Source organism: Rhipicephalus microplus, chromosome 5 (assembly GCF_043290135.1).
Source record: "Rhipicephalus microplus isolate Deutch F79 chromosome 5, USDA_Rmic, whole genome shotgun sequence".
Classification (NCBI taxonomy): Eukaryota; Metazoa; Arthropoda; class Arachnida; order Ixodida; family Ixodidae; genus Rhipicephalus; species Rhipicephalus microplus.
This window is the reverse complement of record NC_134704.1, coordinates 201,873,704-201,895,221: the sequence shown is the minus strand read 5'-3', so window position 1 is coordinate 201,895,221 and position 21,518 is coordinate 201,873,704. Positions and strand designations below refer to the sequence as shown.

The 21,518-nt window shown below is 46.0% G+C and overlaps 1 protein-coding gene across 8 annotated transcripts in view; it reads left to right on the top strand.

Moving 5' to 3' along the window:
- The window catches only part of LOC119173563 (sphingomyelin phosphodiesterase), a 1,093,949-nt gene that overhangs the window by 34,555 nt on the left and 1,037,876 nt on the right, over positions 1–21,518 (top strand). The window lies entirely within an intron of this gene.

The following is a 21,518-nucleotide window of genomic DNA, read 5'->3' as shown; positions in this document are numbered from 1 at the left end:
GTAACAATCATCAGAAACGTTTTAACCATCATCGTAACTACACTTTTCTAAAAAGCAAACCAATGGCTTCTGCCAAATAAACCAAATTCCTAAACGCAAGTGTTTCGAATTGTCCATGCCAGCACTGAGAGTTAGGACGGAATTATGCACGCGAGCAATATGACATCTCATCCACAAAATTCTCCTTTGTCGTGCAAAACTCAACACGAAATGCACTTCTAGTAACAGGTGTGCACATCAGGTAAGTACTAACACTATCACTCACCTTTGTGAAAAGGGTATTCTAAATCCAGAGTAATAGTGACCACCACAGCCACATGCAAAGAACAGAATTCTGGCACATGCAATGACGGCAAGTTGACAGGCGAGGTGAATCGCGAGGTGCATCTGAAGAAGAGAAGTATGTTGCACAGCATCCTATAAAATTATAGTAAATTTGCGCACTGTAGCGTTAGTTCCTCCACTAAATAATTGAGCTGCCGTGACGCCAACAGCCGCTGCAATCGCTCACGAGGTCATATCCTAACTATCTCGACCAACCCGCATTGTAACATACGTGTATACCATTGAGAGGGTGCTTACCGCATCAAAAACGTTTTTATTGAAGTGCTGGTGGTGCACTGTATCTATTGATAGTGTTCACACTTGTGGTAAGCATGTAATATAACCAAACGTTAACACAAAACAACTCAACGAAGTCGACGTGACGAAGGAACAGGAGGAGGAGGAATAAACTTTATTTTTCAGAAAAGGAAGGGGCAATGGGGGAAACGAAGTTTGACGGGGGCTAGTTTGGAGCTCTGAGGGCCGCAACACTAGCAGACCAGTCCTCAAGCTTGGCGTGTATATGCAAATTTGGGGCTCTTGAAGGATTTGGCCCAGGCTTCTGGTGAGGGAGATGGCTGCAGGAGCTCCTCAAGTAGAGGGTTGTTGGGGCAACTTCATATTACGTGGTCTTGTCCTGCCTGTGCGATACCACAGTTAATACAATCGTTTAGCTTTTCAACTTTGACTATTGCGGCCAGCCTTTTCGCGCTGAGTATACAATGAGCCTCAGCCCTTCGCAGTGTAGTCGCTTGGGCCCGGGTTAATGCTTCAACGGTAAGTGGATAAAGCCTTCTTTGTTCTCGGTGGCGGCTGAGCTGGACTTTGTCGCTGAGCACCAGGTCATTCGTATTTGGTCCTTGGGGCCGCACCAATGCCCGGTTTATGTTCCCTCAGGCTGTCTGGTGAGCAGCGTCTTTTCCCCGGCTCCCACAGTAGCCCGGAATCAAGCTTCACACAAATAAAACATGACCATTTATTACAGCATCTAGATATACGGCACACAATTGCCCACCTGTCTTTGCTTTATAAATATATTCACGTGTCCAGGCCACAACCCTTCCCACTAACGGCACCATTGCGCATGTATAAATGACTTCACAATCAGCGAAGCATCACACGTATCTTTAGAAAAAAAAATCATTCAATTCATCAGCTTTGCCTTTTGCCATAGCACTCTGTAATCACCTACCCGACGTCATTGTCAGTTCGACTAATCATGAAAATTTTCGCGAGCAATTATTGATACATCTATCTCAATAGCTTTGTATAACCTCCTTGAATTCATTTTTTGTTTTTCGTGCTTTTTTGCGGATGGGAAACTCTTGTTACTTGAAGCCCCTCCTCGTGATTTGTGCAACCATTGTTAATAGTTCCGATGTCATTACTTGCAGTGTATTGTTATTAGTTATTAGTTGCTCTGTAGTTACTTTTTGCAGCTGCTTAGTATTCTGGCAGAAATATCACCCACTATCATTCTTTCTATGTACCCCCCTTACTCTATGATCTGTAATAGAGCCTATAAGGTATTTTAAATTAAGAAAAAAAATGAGCTTGATTTCCTGTTGAGATCATGCTAATTTTCGCAGTGCCGTTCTATTTGTAAACCCTGCAGCATATGATTTGATAGCCGACATCGAATCCGATAAAATGAATTGTGTGCCCTCAATGGTAGTTCCAGTAGCAATCACCGTTTCTTCTGGCTCGGTTGTGGAGCCAGCCTAAATTGTTTCTTTACGCAATGTGCGTCCATAGCCATCAACTGCCGCAATAATACAATTTATCGCACTTGCGTGGCTGGCGTCCACATGCGCTGATGGTTTGTTATCCAGTGCTTTTTCGAGTGCGTCCGCCTGCACTTGCCGACGTCCTTTGTTTACATTACCCACGTTTTCAGGCAGTGGTAGGATTTTCGTCCTAGCTCTGATTTCTGAGGGCATTTTTAAGCCTCAGTGCAGGTCCACTTAGTGGTTTTATTTTAGGAGCTTCAAGACGTCATTCCTTTGACGAGTGCAGGATAGCCTCCACCATTGCGATTCTCCACCATTGCGATGCAGGCCAGACTTGGTTTGGCCTGCATGCTGCGTCTTCTTCGAGTAAAAAGTGGAAGAACAAAAAAAAAGACATGACCTCTGAAATGACCACTACGCGGCAAGCTTTTGCCTTCTCGTAGACTTCAAGAAAAAAATTATTTGAGGCAGTGGTCGAGATATGGCACAGCCTTCGTAATGCCGTTGGCATTGTATGCATGGCTTGGGGTAATCATTTTCGCGGAAACCTGATAAGCTCTAGTAATTATTCCGTTTTGCAACCGTTGATAAACTTCGAACTGTCAAAAAATTAGATAAATTTATTTATGTGTGCTCATGTTGTGGTGCGGCCACAAAACGTAAAAAGTTAAACAGAGCTTAGTTTTGACTTGTGCCACTATGGTCAGTCAAACTTTCTTACTATATAGGCATGTGCGTTTTCGTAGTTGGGTGTAAGGAAACTTGTCAAAAGTGTGTGCCGCTGAGGCGAATCGTGCATTGTATTCTTGTTCATAGAGTTAACTCAATATGTATGTATGTGTATTTTATTTCCCTATAAGCATGTGTATATGCATTGCATCAGCATATATTAGGCGTTCTGTGTAAGTAAGTAATAAATGAATGGATTGACTCGGCAACTATCTGTTAAGAAGCCGCAGGCAGCTTTTTTTTCAGTATCGTTCGGTTCTTTCAGATTGCGCAAGCTACCACCTACTTTACGGCTGTGACGCTCTCACACGTCCAGCTACTTGTATAACGTTGAACATCTATCTATTGAAACTGTACTGCTCAGCTGAATTGGTTTCACTGCGATCGAGTCTACGGTTGGGGGTTCGAAATTGCAGTTATTGATGTATTGTTGTCACACCTTTCTCTGTAATGCCCTTGGGCCCTGAGAGTATGAAAATAAATAAATAAATAAGTAAGTAAATAAACAGATGAATAAATAAATAAATAAATAAATAAATATATTTTGTACCCTGCGGGCCCGCAAACGCACAGACAACGTCGCTACACTATGAGATTCGGCCAAAAATAAATACAGCAAGCCTAGCAGACACTGACAATTAAGACCTCCGTAGTATCCGTGTCTTTCAAAGTGAACGTCGTCCTGCTAACCATAGGAAACTTACTAGCTTCGTTGTTCTGTTTCGCGATGATTTCATCATCAAACATTTTTCTGCTTGTCGTTATAACCATTTTGTTCAAAATCAAGCTTAGCAGGACCGTTTTCTGCAATTTTCAGTGCCGTATGCTCTTTATCATTCGAGAATCAATGCATTCGCTAGGCCTACTAGCTTCGCTAACCCGGGGTCAGCCATCTTGCTTCTCATGGGGAGAAACATGTTTCACGATGGCAAAACAGCAACGTTTCTCCATTTAAAGACGAACATTGGAGACATCACCGTTTCTCCCTAAATGAAGAGAACGTAACCCCAGTTTTTAAGAGTGAACTTTCTGTATCGATGAGTCCAATGACAGTGGGACCTTCATTAAACATGGCTTCCTTCACCAATGTGCTTGTGCTCTTGGTTTGATCTACTGGCTCTTTTAGCAAGTTGTAGTGATGCTCTGTATTACCTGTACCATCGTAATGAAGACATTTCATGGGCCGTTTTGATTGGGGACAGTCTCTCGCTGTATGTATATACTGGCCGCAGTTGTAGCGCTTTCGTTCTCCCTTCTTATTAAGCAAAGGTGGTCGCCTGTTCTTGGTACTAGGTGGTGGAAATTTTTGTAGCCTTCCACCAAGGCGTCTCTCATAATCATATGGTGGTTTGGGGACGTTACCTCATATATCAGTCAATCAATTAACCCTTGGCACTGCCCTCGTAAACCAATTGGCTTGCAATCAACGCGCTTGCATTCGGAACACGTGTTTCGTCGCTTATCGCTCTTCAGTCACGTGTTGAACAACAACAACAAAAACTGGCCTCTCTTCTCCATTCTTTCGAATCCTTGAATACTGTGCAGGGTGACGTCGTCACCTTCATGACTTTTGCCAAGCAACATCGTGCTGAGTTGTTTCAAGTGCAGCCCAGTGATTATCTGCTCACGTATGTCCCAGAAATCAAAGTTATCCTCATATTCACAAACGCTTCTCGACTCGACTTTCACCCATCACTTTACAGAGTTCAGAACTGCGCTGCTGCTCGGCTGAAAATGGCGCTGCGCTACTAAAGAATCGAAGCAGATTATCGGCTATATGCAGTGACTTGTCCTGCCTAGAAACGGCGCTCCCATCGAATTTCTCGAGTGCAGGTGAAGCGGTGAGTGAAGGGAGGTTCCAGTGTATGGCGGTTAGTCTCTTTGCACAAACGTACCTTGGCGTTGAAATAGACCTCCGAGCTTTCGTTTCACTATGTGACGTGCTTTTGCATTTCGCGTCAGCGTTCCGCCGCACGCGTCTAGCTGACAAAGGTCTACCGAAAACACTCTTCAAAATCCCCCAAATTTTGATGTCGGATCACCTCGAACAGACCCAGTCTAAGGCCTATCTAAATAGGTCACGAAAGCAGGAACAAAAATTTATCCGAAACCTATTCCGATGCCCGCAGGGGCACCTGCGCAAGTAGGCGTTTGGTGTGTAGCGACACCACGAACCCGAGCTAACGGGGGAGTTTTGACTCCCTCCCACGCCTAGCCGTGCGTGGCTTTGCCGTGTCCGGGGAAAAGGGGATCCTGGGGGTTGAGCCGACGCTGGGTGATTGGACCTTTAAGGCCCCCCGGCAGAGGCAACACACCCCTTTGGCCCCGGCTTCACGTAGACGGCACCTCTGGGCTGACCCACCCAGGGGAAATCGGCAGTCACCTTTTCCTATCTCTCTCTGCCTATATCTTCGTCTTTTGTTCTCACTTTACATCTTTCCTGTCTTCTCCTCACTTCATTTTACTTACCATTTTTCCTGGCGGCAATGGTTAACCTTGTGTGGCTATCCAAACTAGGGTAAACCATATTGGGTTATAGTAACTGCGTACTGCTGGCGTTGCGCAGACATGCCCACATGCTCTGCCACGTCCCCTTGTTGGACTCCGTGGTGGGTGGTAGGCACCGTTACCAAAAATACACATTTTCCCATGGGGTCCTCGACCCCCTCTCTAAATGATCGTGCCTCGAAAAGGGCACGCACCGACGCAACTTTGGTCGAACAACAAACTTTCTCAAAATACCATGTCCTCCACTGCGAACAATCATCTACAAAAGCTAGAGCAATCTCACCCTTTCTTGTGGCCAAGTGCTTGAGAGAGACCATTTGAACCGGTTATAAGGCCACGAAGATGGCAAGTGGAGATCTGCTTCTCGAATTAAAAGACAAGAAACAGTACAATAAACTCTCGCACCTCGTAGCCTTTGGTAACATCCCCGTCTCTGTGAGTGCAAACCGTACAATGAATACAAAGAAGGGCGTGGTATCGGACGAAGATTTGATGACACTGAGTGAAGAAGAGCTTTTTGATGGATGGAAGGACCAAGGTGTAATACATGTCCAGCGCATCATAATCAGGCGCAACAACAACGAAATAGCAACAAAGCACTTAATACTCACCTTCAACTCAACCACTTTACCTGAGACTCTCGAAACTGGCTATATAAAACTCCATGTCCGACCCTTCATTCCTAACCCGAGGCGTTGTTTCAAATGCCAGTGATTTGGTCATGCATCCCAGAGCTGCCGAGGGCAGCTGCTAAGTGTGGCACAACCGACCACAGTGCTGATGAATGTAGTCATGATGAGGTCCTCTGTGCTAATTGCGAAGGTAGTCACCCCGCATACTCCAGAGCGTGCCCAGCCTGGAAAAAAGAAAAAGAAATAATAACTATAAAAGTAAAGGAAAATATCACATTCAGGGAAGCAAGACAACGGGTCTCACTAACATTGGCACTAAAACACCTCTCGCCGAAGTGGTGCAACGAGGGGCGGCACCACAAAGGCCCTTGGCATTTGCCCGGACCTCGCCTAGCGTGCCGAGGCCACTGCCACAAGCCCCTACGGCGGGAGCAGCTAGGGCTGCCCTGCCCACATTCAGCCTGTCCACACCAGTGACCTCGACAAGCTCTGGCGGCAGCCAGGGCAATCACGAGGCCAAGGGGGCTCCATCGACCCCCAGCTCGGTGGGGACAAAGACTTCGTCGATCGAGGCGAAGTCTAAGCGACGCACAGATCACTCTTTAGAGCGGGTGTCCAGTGCCTCGCAAGAGGCTATGGACACCAGTTCAAGCCAAACGGCGCAGGAAGCGCCGAAAGAGCGGCGAGCTTCGCTCGACCGCCCCAAAGAGGACAGAACGCCGATTACAGGGCCTGACAAAGGCCCTGTAAAATGAGTTATTCCACGTCTTCTTTGCACACAGCACGTTTTCCTTTTTTTTTTCTCCACTATGGACAAAATAATTCAGTGGAACGTAAGGGAATACTTAGAAATTGAGATGACGTCCAAGAACTTCTGTGTAAGTTTAACGCGAAAGTGCTATGTGTGCATGAAACGCACTTAACTCCTAAGCACAAGGACTTCCTACGACAATATATTATTTTCCGAAAAGACCGGGAGCATCCTGTCGTACCATCTGGTGGTGTAGCCATTATAGTCGATCGTAGTATAGCATGCCAGCATTTGAAGCTCCAAATGGCCCTGGAGGCAGTGGCCATTCGAGCTGTACTTTTTAACAAACTCATTACCATATGTTCTGTGTACATACCACCGCATCAACAGCTACACAGACGTGATCTGGAATCATTAATAGATGAACTCCCAGAGCCATTTTTGGTTCTAGGTGATTTTAATGCACACAATGTCCTGTGGGGCGATGCTCACTGTGATGCGCGAAGACGTCTCATTGAGCAGCTCTTTTTCTCTTCTAGTTTATGTCTTTTAAATATGAAGGAGCCTGCGTATTTTAGCCTTGCAAACAACACATACTCCTCCATAGATCTTAGCATTTCATCACCGTCCCTTTTACCTGTTTTTAAGTGGAACGTTCTTAAAAACCCTTATGGGAGTGATCACTTCCCAATCATCCTGAGTGCGCCGAACAAAGATCAACTACCCCCGCAGGTTCCTCGATGGAAGATTGACTCAGCTGATTGGGAAGGGTATAGAACTCTTACACACATGACATAGACTGAGCTGTCTGCCCTGACTATAGATGACGCTGTCACGTATTTTACAGCTTTTATACTTGATGCCGCATCTAAATGTATTGCCAAAACGAGTGGCATGTGTTCTAAACGGCGAGTCCCATGGTGGAACGACGCATGCAGGAAAGCACGGACCACTCAGAACAAAGCATGGGCGTTGCTTCGCGATTCCCCTACAGCAGAAAACCTGGAAAATTTCAAGCGGGTCAAATCGCAGGCAAGGAGAACGCGCCGACAAGCTAGACGACAGAGCTGGACAAAGTTTATATCGAGTATCAACTCGTACACAGACGAGGGAAAAGTGTGGAATAAGATAAAGAAAATCAAGGACCAACAAACGTATTCTCTTCCACTAGTTAATAGCCTCGGGGAAAGCTTGGAGTATCAAGCCAACTTTCTTGGCACACATTTCAAACACATATCGAGCTCCTCACACTACTCCGAGTCCTTCCAGAATTACAAGGCACGAATAGAAAAACAAAAGTTAGAAAAAAAATCCGCAAGAAATGAGGCATATAATGCACCATTCTGCTTAGCAGAACTGCGAACAGCACTCAGCTGCTGTAATACATCTACCCCAGGTTCTGACAACGTAATGTACGCGATGCTGAAGGAACTACCCTCCGAAACTAAAGAAACCCTGCTCTCTCTTTTTAATCGCATATAGGTTTCGGGTGTGATCCCCTCCTCCTGGAAGGAGGCTGTTATAATTCCAATTTTGAAGCAGGGAAAAGATCCCTCTACTGTATCAAGTTAGAGACCTATAGCGTTAACAAGCTGCCTCTGCAAACTATTTAAAAAAAAAGATTAATTGCCGCTTACTCCACTACTTAGAAACAAACAAATTGCTCGACCCATACCAATGCGGGTTTTGAGAGGGTAGATCCACCACCGACCATCTGGTGCGTATCGATGCACAGCTCCGAGATGCTTTCGCCCACAAACAATACTTCCTCTCTGTGTTTCTCGATATCGAGAAGGCCTACGACACAACATGGCGTTTCGGCATATTAAGAGACTTGTCTCACCTGGGTGTGCGCGGTAGAATGCTTTCCATAATCGCGAGTTACTTGTCCAATCGGAAATTCCGTGTCCGTGTGGGCAGTATTCTCTCCCAAACATTTGTGCAGGAAACGGGAGTACCGCAAGGTGGTGTACTTAGTTGTACACTTTTTATTATCAAAATGAATTCCTTGCACCTGTCCATCCCCCGCAACATGTTTTATTCCACATATGTAGATGACGTTCAGCTTGGCTTTAAGTCATGCAACCTAGCAATGTGTGAGCGGCAGGTTCAGTTAGGTTTAAACAAGGTGTCCGAATGGGCAGAGGAAAACGAATTCCGGCTGAACCCAGAAAAAAAGCACCTGTGTCTTGTTCTCCCGAAAGAGAGGCATGCACTCAGAACCTGACATTGAACTGAACGGTCAACGTCTGTCTGTCAATGCGGAGCATAAATTCTTAGGCTTAATCTTGGACAACAAGTTGACCTTCGTACCGCACATCAAGTATTTAAAAACAAAATGTTTAAAAGCCATGAATGGTATAAAAGTGTTCTCACGTACTACGTGGGGTAGGGACAGGCAATGTCTCATGAATCTGTATAGAAGCCTCATTTTGCACCCGCTTAGACTATGGGGCTATTGTTTATCACTCTGCGACCCAAAGTGCGTTGAAGATGCTGGACCCCGTGCACCATTTGGGCATCCGCCTTTCTACTGGTGCTTTTCGCACCAGCCCCGTAGAAAGCCTTTACGTTGAGTCAAATGAGTGGTCACTTCATCTGCAGAGAACTTACATGTCCTTTGTTTACTTTCTTAAGGTGAAAGCAGACAAGAAGCAGACTTGTCGATTTCCATTCTGTTTCAAAGCAGGCCTTCGATGGGGCAGCCCTTCTCAGTTCGCCTGAAGGGTCTAGCTGAAGACACTTGAACACAGTTTAATGGCTCCTGTAGCATACCCGCCACCGTGGCAGTGGCAGACTATAGATTGCGATGTGTCTTTCCTAGAAGTTACTAAACATGCGCCTGTTGCCCATATTCGAACATACTTCCTGAAACTTCAACACAAATACACACGTCCTGAGTTCTTTACAGATGCCTCTAAGTCCAACTCCTCTGTGTCCTACGCTGTTGTTGGCCCTTCCTTTTCGGATGCTGGCCCTCTACATCCAGGCACAAGTATTTTCACAGCGGAAGCCTACGCGATACTTGTGGCAGCTAAGCACATCAAACAATTAAAAATACAAAAAGCAGTAATTTATACAGACTCCCTCAGTGTGGTAACGGCTCTGCACAGTCTCAAAAAACAAAAAACCCTGTCCTCGTCTCACTTTACTCTATTTTATGCACACTCTACACACTCAACCAACATGTTGTAGTGTGCTGGGTGCCAGGGCACCGAGAGATTCAAGGCAACGTGATGGCGGATCAGCTTGCTGCATCCACCCACGAAATCAGTGCCACTACACCCATATCGATCCCGCCCATTGATCTTAAGCTGTCTCTCAAACGAAAGCTCATGGACTACTGGCAGAGCAAGTGGGATAGACACACACAAAACAAGCTTCACGTTATCAAGCCACACCTTGGTCATTGGCCACCAGTATCAAAAACGCGTCTAACAGAGGTAACACTAACAAGACTCAGGATAGGACACACATACACGACACACACACATCTTCTGTCTGGTGGCGATCCACCATTGTGTGATAAATGTGGTGAGGCATTAACAGTACTTCACGTTTTAATCCAATGTAAACAATTAGACACTCTAAGAAGACAACACTTTCCATTACCCTACCGACAACATATACCATTACACCCCGCAATGTTTGTCGGTAGGGAACAACTTTCCACCCATTAAATCATTGGTAGCTTTTTTAAGAGATGTCGGTTTTTATCATGTAATATACCCAGGCATTGTGTAGCGTGACCTCTCAAGAGAGGTTGCTGCTGCAGTGACTATATTTAAAAGCACTTGCCTCGCAGCCCTTGGACACAAGGGCGCTGATGAGGCACTTGTGCTAGCGCCAAATATTTTTACATGCTTTTATTATCAAAATCTTTGTCACCCTTTTTACTATGCATATCACGCCACTGTCATGATCTTAATACTTATGTTTTTACCCGCATTATCGCGAGGAATTTTAAGGCCCCTATACAGTCACGCAACATATCATTGTCCGCATCTCTACTCATCGAAATGGCGCTCTTTGGCCATCAATTGGCCCTTGCGCCACAAAGCACCACACATCATCATCATCACCTATTCCGATAGACATCAACAACCACGTGACAATTGAAGCGCGACTAGGGGAGACGAGGACAAATATTGATAACAAAATCAATATTAACACGTTTATTTTGAATGATGTATATTTTTTGTTACAAAAATAAGTAAGTGACATTAAGTTTTAGTCTGGTATATGGTTGAGCGTCCGATATTTTCCTTTGGTTCTAGAAACAGTGGGCACCTGCAGGCAGTCCGGTAACATGGACAATAGTGTTGGGTTAAACGTATCCAGGCAATGTGCTATCATAGGTTGTGTTCGGTGTATTCCTTGGCTTGGGGCATTTCCAGGTCAACAAGGCATCACTCGCTTTTCTGTGGTGGTTTGGTGTGTACCTTCACTACCTAACATATATTTATGTGACATCTCAGAGCTCAACTAGCCCAGTAATGTGAAGATACTCGCTTCTGTGACAGCTAAGTGCATTTGTTGGCGCATAGCCCACCGTGTTCTCGCCTTTGGCGACTGTGAACGCGACAGGCTTGGCAACGAGACGCGGTACTATACGGCTGGGAAATCTATATTTTTAAATCTGCTGTCTCACTGCAAAGTTTTTCAACAATTGGGATGGGGCAGCGTGAGGTTTCGAACTATTATGCTATTGTTTTCGTAAGCAGTTCCCTCACAATTGCCTCTTTAAAGATTCTTGTGTAGTTACAAGTGCGTTGTTTGGCTAATAAAAAAAAACTTTGCTTGTACTTTGCCTTACGCGTGTATATATATATATATATATATATATATATATATATATATATATATATATATATATATATATATATATACAATATAATGAGATATAACCGACAATAATGCCAAGGATTGTATAGGGAAAGTTATTACAACCAATGTAATGTAAATAAGAACAAAAAAATCTGGGTGAAAAAATAGCTTGCCGTGAACAGGACAAGCAGGACAAGCTAAATAGCTTGCTCACGGCAAGATATTTTTCATCCACTTTCCTTTTTTCTTATTTACATTACAATGGTTTTAACAACTTCTCCTATATATTCCTTGACATTATTGTCTGTTATATCTCGTTATTATTCTGTCAAAACACGGAAAATTGAGCGTCTTAGGTATACATTCTTTCCCATATAGATATATATATATATATATATATATATACATATATATGTATAAATAAATATCTATATATAATCATTATATATATATATATATATATATATATATATATATATATATATATATATATATATATATATATATATATATTGATTAATGAGGGTCTCGTTAATGAATGAACGTTAAGCAGACTTTGTGCCGTTAGGTTGTATACGAGGGACTAGTGTTTCACACTCGCCGCAATGGCTGCAAATGGCGCTGACTGACACTCCTACGTTTAATTTCACACATAAACCCAATATTGTGATTGGGGGGATAGCCGCCGTGATTGATCAGTGGTTAGAGCATCGAACGCGTTATTCGAAGGTCGTAGGTTTGGTTTCTGCTCACGGCAAGTTATTTTTTCACCCACTTTTCTTTCTTCGAATTTACATTACAATGGTTCTAATACCTTCCCCTATACATTCCTTGGCATTGTCTGTTAGATCTCATTATTATTGTGTCAAAACAAAGAAAAACGAGCCCTTAGGTATACACTTCTTTCTCTTTATTATATTGTACTGACAAAAATACGGGCTTGCTAGAGACGACGAAGGAGACGTTTGTTGTGGCAGAGGCTCGTGCTGCTGCAGCTGCTGCTAAAACCGCTGGCTGCTGTCTCACTGCTGTTCAGCCCATTAAACGGTTGCATCACCCCAGCGTGGCGTCTAACAGTATTCTTACATTTGGTTGAGGTGCTGGTTGTCTCAAACTGGAACTCCGTTCCCGGACTCTACCTCAACCCCCCCTTCGCCAATGCCTAACAACATGACCCAGCCACCTGCAGTCATAATCCCATCCGTCACATGTTCCGGAATGCCACGACAGCGAGATCCAGTAATTTTCAACGCGACCGACGACCAAGACGCCCAAGACTGGCTGTCCCAGTATGAAGCGGTAAGCGCCCACAATAAGTGGAATGACACCGACAAGCTCGCTTACTTTCATTTCTATCTGGCGGGTGTGGCATAAGTGTGATTTAACAACCACAAAGCGGAAAAACCCTCTTGGTCAACCTTCAAGACGCGCTTTGCAGAAGTCTTTGGCCGTCCCGCTGTTCGCAAGTTCCGCGCCGAACAGCGCTTGCGCGGCCGCGCACAGCGCTCTGGCGAGTCCTTTACCTCGTATATTGAGAATATTCTGGACCTCTGCCATCGTATCGATTCCCACATGTCTCACACTGACAAAATACGGCACATCATGAAAGGTATCGAGGACGACGCCTTCCGCATGCTCGTTGCGAAAAACCCGCAAACCGTCACCCAGCTCATTCAACACTGTCAGAGTTTCGACGAGCTGCGGAGAGAGCACAATTATACTCGACGTCTGAACCTCGACACGAGCTCTACATCTGCGTTAACCATTGGCACTGTTTCATCCGAACAAAGCACCTTAATGCAGCAAATTCAGCAGTTCGTCCGAGAAAAAGTGGAATGCGAATTGTCTCTTGTGCCGCACGTTTTGACCAGTGCGCACACGCTGACCCCAATGCTCCGCAAGACAATCGAAGAGCATGTTTCTGATACCCTGTCTCCTACATACCATCCTTCGCCTATCTCCGCCCCTCTCACTTACGCTGAGGCCGCCAGGTGATCGCCGCCGTCGCTACCAAACGCCACGGATCTTGCTAAACAGCCCCGTCCCATCTACGCAGCAAGTCCTCCTGTCCGTCCCCACCCACCTCCTGTTCGCCACCCCGCGCTACCATCAACTAACCCTTGGCGCACTCCGGACAACAGGCCGATTTGCTACTTCTGCCATCTTCCCGGTCATGTAGCACGCTACTGCCGCCGTTGGGATTATAACCCAACTGCTGGTGAGGCGACTTACGGCTATCGTCCAGAGCCACCACAGTCGTCTTCGATCCCCCCCCCCCACGTCGGAACAGTTACCGCCACGTCGCCGCGGCTTCGACGGGGATCAGTCGCCCTCACCACGGCGCCGTTAGATTTCTCCTATGCTTCCTCGATCAGCACCCACCCAAACGGAAAACTGACCATCGCACTTCCCGAGGCAAGAGCTGCGCATATATCGAAACTTTCAAGGCCTCCGTTTCTACCTCCTAATGAAATAACTGTGCATATTAATGGTGTACCGGTGCAAGCGCTCGTTGATACTGGTGGTGCCCTGTCTGTGCTAAGTGGTGAACTGTGCCACAAGTTGAAGAAGTTTACACTGCCACTTGCCGATGTCTCTCTTCGCACGGCCACTGCGCATCACATGCAACCTTCTGCGGCGTGCACAGCTCGATTGGTCATCCAAAATGTATGTAGTCGAATTCGTTGTGTTTTCCCCATGTTCGCATGATATCATCTTAGGCTGGGACTTCCTCTGCGCTCATCATGCCGTCGTTCACTGTGCGCATGCCGAACTACAGTTGTCGACGATGTCTGAACTGCCCCTGTGTGAAGCGCCGACGTCTGAAAGACCTTTCAAGCCGCTATGTTCCCGAGTCACCGTGGCCGCGGGCACTCACACCCCTCCCCTATCCTGTGTTCTTGTGCCACTCTTTTGCGACGACGCGCCCTCTTTCACCGCCCTCATTTACCCCTCCGACGCCTTTGGCTCTCTCAAAGGTTCCTTCTGCCGTTCGTAGTTGTCACCGTAGAAAACTCCCGTGGCTCCATTCATATAACGAACTCGCTTCCTTCCCCAGCCATAATATTCCGTAGCGAAGTCCTCGGTCATCTTGAGAAAATTGATTCTGTTTCGTCCAGTCACCTACCTTACGACCTGCCATTATCTCACTTAAACACCCTTACCTTTGATACCACTCCCACTTCATCTCCGGAGGCTTTTCTCCCATCAATTGACCCTAAATCTCCCGCTGCTCAGCGCACCCAACTCCTGCCTCTGCTAGATCGCTTCAAGATGTCATTCAATCATAGCCTACCTTCTTTGGCTCGCACATTTGCAATCGTTCACCAAATCGACACCGGTAGTCATGCACTTTTGCACCAGCGCACATATCGAGTTTCTCACGCTGAACGCCGTGCCATTGATGATCAGGTGAACGATATGCTTCGACGGGGTGTAACACAACCTTAAAACAGCCCTTGGGCCTCTCCAGTTGTAGTGGTAAAAAAGAAGGATGGTAGCATCAGATTTTGCGTTGATTTCAGGCGTCTAAATAAGATCACGAGAAAAGATGTTTATCCGCTGTCAAGAATCAACGACGCCCTCGATTGTCTACAAGGAGCAGAGTTCTTTTATTCTTTAGACCTTCGATCAGGCTACTCGCAGGTTTCTAAGAATGAAGCCGACCGCCCCAAGACTGCGTTTGTAACGCCTGACGGATTGTATGAATTTAACCTGATGCCATTCGGCCTCTGTAATGCACCTGCCACCTTAGAGCGTCTCATGGACATCCTTAGACGCTTTACATGGAACACATGCCTGTGCTATTTGGATGACGTCGTCGTTTTCTCGAAGGACTTCGACTCCCACCTCAGCCGCCTCGAAAGCGTCCTGACCTGTCTTTCTGACGCTGGACTGCAGCTTAATTTGAAGAAATGCCACTTCGCTGCCTGCAAGCTTACCATATTATGGCATGTTGTTAGCAAGCATGGTATTCGTCCTGATCCAGCCAAGCTTAGCGCTGTCGCCGACTTCACCAGGCCAGCTACACTAAACGAACTCCGCAGCTTCATCAGCCTCTGCTCATACTCTCGCCGTTTCGTGCGCAATTTCGCCATCGTAATCGCGCCCCTGACGCAGCTACTTGCCGAAAACCAAGGCATCTCGGCGTGGTCCCTAGCATGCGATGAAGCATTCGCCTCGTTACGGAATCTTCTGACATCACCACCTATCTTACGCCACTTTGATTCAGACGCTCCAACCGAAATCCATACGGACGCTAGTGGAGTAGGCCTCGGCGCTATTCTTGCTCAGCGTAAATCTGGCTTCGATGAGTATGTTGTATCTTACGCTAGTCGCACCCTTACTGAAGCGGAAAAGAACTATTCAGTCACCGAGAAAGAATGCCTTGCCATTGTTTGGGCAATCACGAAATTCCAACCTTACGTATATGGCCACCCATTTGACGTCGTGACTGATCACCACGCATTGTGTTGGTTGTCGTCATTAAAAGACCCATCTGGTCACCTAGCTCGCTGGGCACTACGTCCCCAAGATTACGACATTCGTGTAATTTATCGGTCAGGCCGCAAGCATTCGGACGCTGACGCTCTTTCTCGGTCGCTACTTCCCCATGATTATGCTACAGCATCTGTTTCCCACTACGAATGTTCTTCACTTGAACATGAGCAACACCAAGATCGTCCAGCGGTTCTACTGACTGGAGGAGGCCTGCAGGTTTCACGGATGGAGCTTTGCGTCTTTGAAACTCAAGGCAAGTTTTCCATATCGTCTCTCTTAGAGTACCTGTCTCAGACGTCTCCAAGTACAGACAACCGTTTACTTCGACGAACTGCTCGCCATTTTACCATCCATGACGGTCTTCTGTACCGGCGAAACTACCTATCCGATGGCCGCAAATAGTTGCTAGTAATACCTCGCCACCTACGTTCTGACGTCTGTGCCTCCTTCCACGCGGATCCGCAATGCGCCCACCTAGGTGTAGTGAAAACGTATGCTCGCCTACGAATTCGATATTACTGGCGCGGAATGTACCGCTTTTTTAGGCAGTACGTCCGTTCATGTACCTTGTGCCAACGCCGGAAGAGCTCCCCTCGCACAACCACAGGACCACTCCAGCCACTGCCGTGTCCTTCTGGGCCTTTCGGCCGCATCGGAATCGACTTGTACGGTCCCCTATCATACACACCAATAGTAAAGCACCGGGTCATCGTAGCCGTGCACCACCTCACGCGTTACGCCGAAACTTCGGCGCTTCCCGAGGCGACGGCGCGCGAAGTCGGCTTGTTCATTCTGCACAACCCCGTCCTTCGGCATGGTGCACCCAGTGAGCTTCTTAGTGACCGTGGGCGTTCCTTCTTGTTGGAAGCTGTAGAAGCCCTCCTACGCATATGCAACATCGTGCATCAAACAACCTTAAAGAACCCCAGGTGGTCGAAATTTCCGGAGCCCTCCACTACGGCGTCTCTCATAATCATACAGTGGTTTTGGGACGTTAAACCCCACAAATCAATCAATCAGTCATCAAACAACCACCGCATATCCCCCCCAAACCAACGGGATGACCGAGTGACTTATTCGCCCGCAGGGTGACTTGCTCTCCATGTATGTTTCCGATGACCATACGAACTATGACCACGTACTGCCATTTGTTACGTACGCTTACAACAGTGCAATTCAAACTACAACTGGACTCACCCCGTTCTTTCTTCTTTATGGTCGGGAACCTTCACCGTTCTTGCACGCTATTCTACTGTACCGCCCAGACCCTTCAGAATCGACGACTTCGGCCGAAGCCGCCACATATGCCGAATAATGTCGGCAGCTCGCACATGCACTTACTACGCACGATGAGGCTCGCCAGAAGGACTCCCATGACCAACGCTCATCTCCATCATCATACGCGCATGGAACAATCGTGTGGCTCCGCGTGCCATCGGCTGCCCCAGGCCTTGGCTCAAAGTTAACACCCAAGTATGACGGTCCGTACAGGATCTTGCGCCAGACATCACCAGTCAACTACATGGTTGAACCTATTCAGCCACCTACAGATCAACGGCGCCGCGGGCGTGAAACTGTGTACGTCGACCGTCTAAAACTTCACAACGACCCACCAGTCGTGTCTGTGCCATAGGTCGCCAGGATGGCTCCTTTTGCACCGGCGAGTCGATGTAGTGACAAATATACGGGCTTGCTAGAGACCACGAAGAAGACGTGTGTTGTGGCAGAGGCTCGGGCTGCTGCAGCTGCTGCTAAAACCGCTGGCTGCTGTCTCGCAGCTCTTCGGGTGGCGTCTAACAGTATTCCTACATTTTATATATATATATATATAGATATATATATATATATAGTAATAATAATAATAATGAGATGTAACAGGCAATAATGCCAAGGAAGGTATAGGGGAAGTTATTAGGCCAATTGTAATGTAAATGAGAAAAAGAAAAGTGGGGGAAAAGATAACTTGCCGTGGGCAGGATCCGAACCTGTGACCTTCGAATAACAAGTTATCTTTTCACCAACTTTTCTTTCTTCTCATTTACGTTACAATTGGCCTAATAATTTCCCCTATACCTTCCTTGGCTATATTTTCTGTTAGATCTCATTAATAATATGTAAAACACGAAAAACGAGCCCTCAAGTATACACTTGTTTCCCTTATTCATTAACGAGGGTCTCGTACTGGCAGACTTGGTGCCTCTAGGTTGTATATGGTGGACTATTGGTCAGCTGCCAATCAGTAATAAGTTCACGTGCTACGTGACGCCAAACGGGCTCATAAAGGGTGTACCACACTCGCCGCCATGGCTACTAGTGGCGCTGACTGACACTCGCACGTTTAAATTGACATAGATACCCAATCAAGTAGCTGGGCGGATGGCTGTCGTTGTAGTTCAGTGGCAGAGCATCGAACGCGTCATTCGAAGGTCGCAGGTTCCGATCCTGCCCACGGCAAGTTATCTTTTCACCCACTTTTTTTTTCTTCTCCTTTACATTACAATTGGCCTAATAACTTCTCCTATACCTTCCTTGGCATTATTGTCTGTTAGATCTCATTCATCATCATCATCAGCCTTACTATGTCCACTGCAGGACAAAGGTCTCTCCCATGTTCCGCCAGTTAACCCGGTCCTGTGCTTGCTGCTGCCAATTTATACCCGCAAACCTCTTAATCTCGTCTGCCCACCTAACCTTCTGTCTCCCCCTAACCCGCTTGTCTTCTCTGGGAATCCAGTTAGCTACCCTTAGCGACCAGTTGTTATCCTTTCTACGCACTACATGCCCGGCCCATGTCCATTTCTTCTTTTTGATTTCAGTTATGATATCCTTATCCCCCGTTTGTTCCCTTATCGACTTTGCTCTTTTCTTGTCTCTTAAGGTTACACCTCCCATTTTTCTTTCCATTGCTCGCTGCGTCGTCCTCAATTTAAGCTGAACCCTCTTTGTAGGTCTCCAGGTTTCTACTCCATAGCTAAGTACTGGCAAGATACAGCTGTTATATACCTTCCTCTTGAGGAATAGTGGCAATCTACTTGTCATTATTTGAGAGTGCTTGCCAAATGTGCTCCACCCTATTCTTAATCTTCTAATTACTTCAGTCTCGTGGTTCGGCTCTGCGGTTATTACCTGCCCTAAATAGACATAGTCTTTTACAACTTGAAGTGCACTATTACCTATCTCGAAGCGCTGCTCTTTTCCGAGGTTGTTGTACATTACTTTCCTTTACTGCAGATTAATTTTAAGACCCACCTTTCTGCTCTGCTTGTCCAACTCCGTAATCATGAGTTGCAATTTGTCCCCTGAGTTACTGAGCAATGAAATGTCATCGGCGAAGCGCAGGTTACTAAAGTACTCTCCATTAACTCTTATCCCTAACTGTTCCCATTCTAGGCTTATGAAAACCTCCTGTAATCACGCGGTAAATAGCATTGGGGAGATGGTGTCGCCCTGCCTTGCACCCTTCTTGATCGGTATCCTGCTGCTTTCTTTATGAAGCACTATGGTAGCAGTTGATCCGCTGTAGATTTCTTCCAGGATGTTTATATATACTTCATCGACGCCCTGATTCCGCAGTGTCTGCATGACGGCTGATATTTCTACTGAATCAAACGCCTTCTCGTAATATTTGAAGGCTATGTATAGTGGTTAGTTATATTCTGAGCATTTCTCTATTACCTGATTGATAGTATGAATGGGATCGATTGTTGAGTAGCCTGTTCGAAATCCTGCTTGTTCCTCTGGTTGATTGAATTCTAATGTTTTCTTTACTCTGTTAGCAATTACCTCAGTAAATAGCTTTATACTACAAAGAGCAAGCTAATCGGCCTGTAATTCTTCAAGTCCTTGTCATCTCCTTTCTTATGTATTAAGATAATGTTAGCGTTCTTCCAAGACTCTCGTACTCTTCCCGTGAAGAGACACTTTGTAAACAGGGTGGCTAGTTTTTCTAACACAATCTGTCCTCCATCCTTCAGCAGATCTGATGTTACCCGATCCTCACCAGCAGGTTTGCCTCTTTGCATGCTCTCCAAAGCTTTTCTGACTTCTTCTATCATTACTGGTGAGGTGTCATCTGGGTTACTGCTAGTTCTTATATTATTAAAGTCGTGGTTGTCCCGGCTACTGTACAGATCTCTGTAAAACTCCTCTGCTATTTTAACTATCCTATTCATATTGCTAGTTATTTTGCCTTCTTTGTCCCTTAGTGCATACATCCGATTTTTGCCTATACCAAGTTTCCCCTTCACTGCTTTGACGCTTCCTCCGTTTTTCAGAGCATGTTCGATTCTTTTCTTGTTATACCTTCTTACATCGAATAACTTACGCCTATTAATCAATTTCGAAAGCTCTGCCAGTTGTATTTTGTCTGTTGTACTCGAGACTTTCATGATTTGACGCTTCTTAATAAGATTCTTTGTTTCCTGGGTAAGCTTGCTGGTGTCCTGTCTAACTACCCTGCCTCAAACTTCTACTGCACACTCCGTAATGATACTCGTCAGGTTATCGTTCATTGTATCTATGCTAAGGTCGGTTTCCTGACTAAGAGCCGAGTACCTGTTCTGAAGCGAGACTCTGAATTCCTGTACTTTCCCTCTCAGTGCTAGCTCATTAATTGGCTTCTTGCGTATCAGTTTATGTCATTCTTTTCTCAAGTCTAGGCGAATGCGAGACCGTACCATTCTATGGTCACTGCATCGTACCTTGCCAACCACTTCCGCATCCTGCACGATGCCTGGGTGTGCACTCATTATAAAGTGTATTTCGTTCTTATTTTCGCCATTAGGGCTCTTTCATGTCCACTTGCGGTTTTCTCGTTTTCGGTAGAAGGTATTCAAAATCCGTAAATTATTGCGTTCTGCGAATTCTACTAGTAGCTCTCCTCTGGCGTTTCTAGTACCTGATGCCATAATCTCCTACTGCTTGGTCTCCAGCCTGCTTCTTTTCTACCTTTGCATTAAGATGTCTCATCAGTATTGTATACTGTGTTTTTACTTTACTCATTGCCGATTCCACGTCTTCATAGAAGCTTTCAACTGAAGCGTCATCGTGGCTGGATGTAGGCGCGTATGCCTGTACCACATTCATCTTGTATCTCTTATTCAGTTTAATTACCATACCTACCACCCTTTCATTAATGATATAGTATTCCTCTATGTTGCCAGCTATGTTTCTGTGAATTAGGAACCCCACTCCCTGTTCTCTTCTGTCAGCCAAGCCCCAATAGCAAAGGACGTGCCCGTTCTGTAGCACTGTATAGGCCTCATCTGTCCTCCTAACCTCACTGAGCCCTATTATATTCTAATTAACATCCTCTAGCTCCTCGAATAGTACAACTAAACTTCCCTCACTAGATAAGGTTCTAGTGTTAATCGTTGCCAAGTTCAGGTTCCAATGGCGGCCTGTCCGTATCCAGAGATTCTTAGCACCCTCTGCTGCTTTGCAGATCTGACCACCACCGTGGTCAGTTGCTTTGCAGCTGCTGGGGACTGAGGGCCGTGAGTTATTTGACGTATGCAT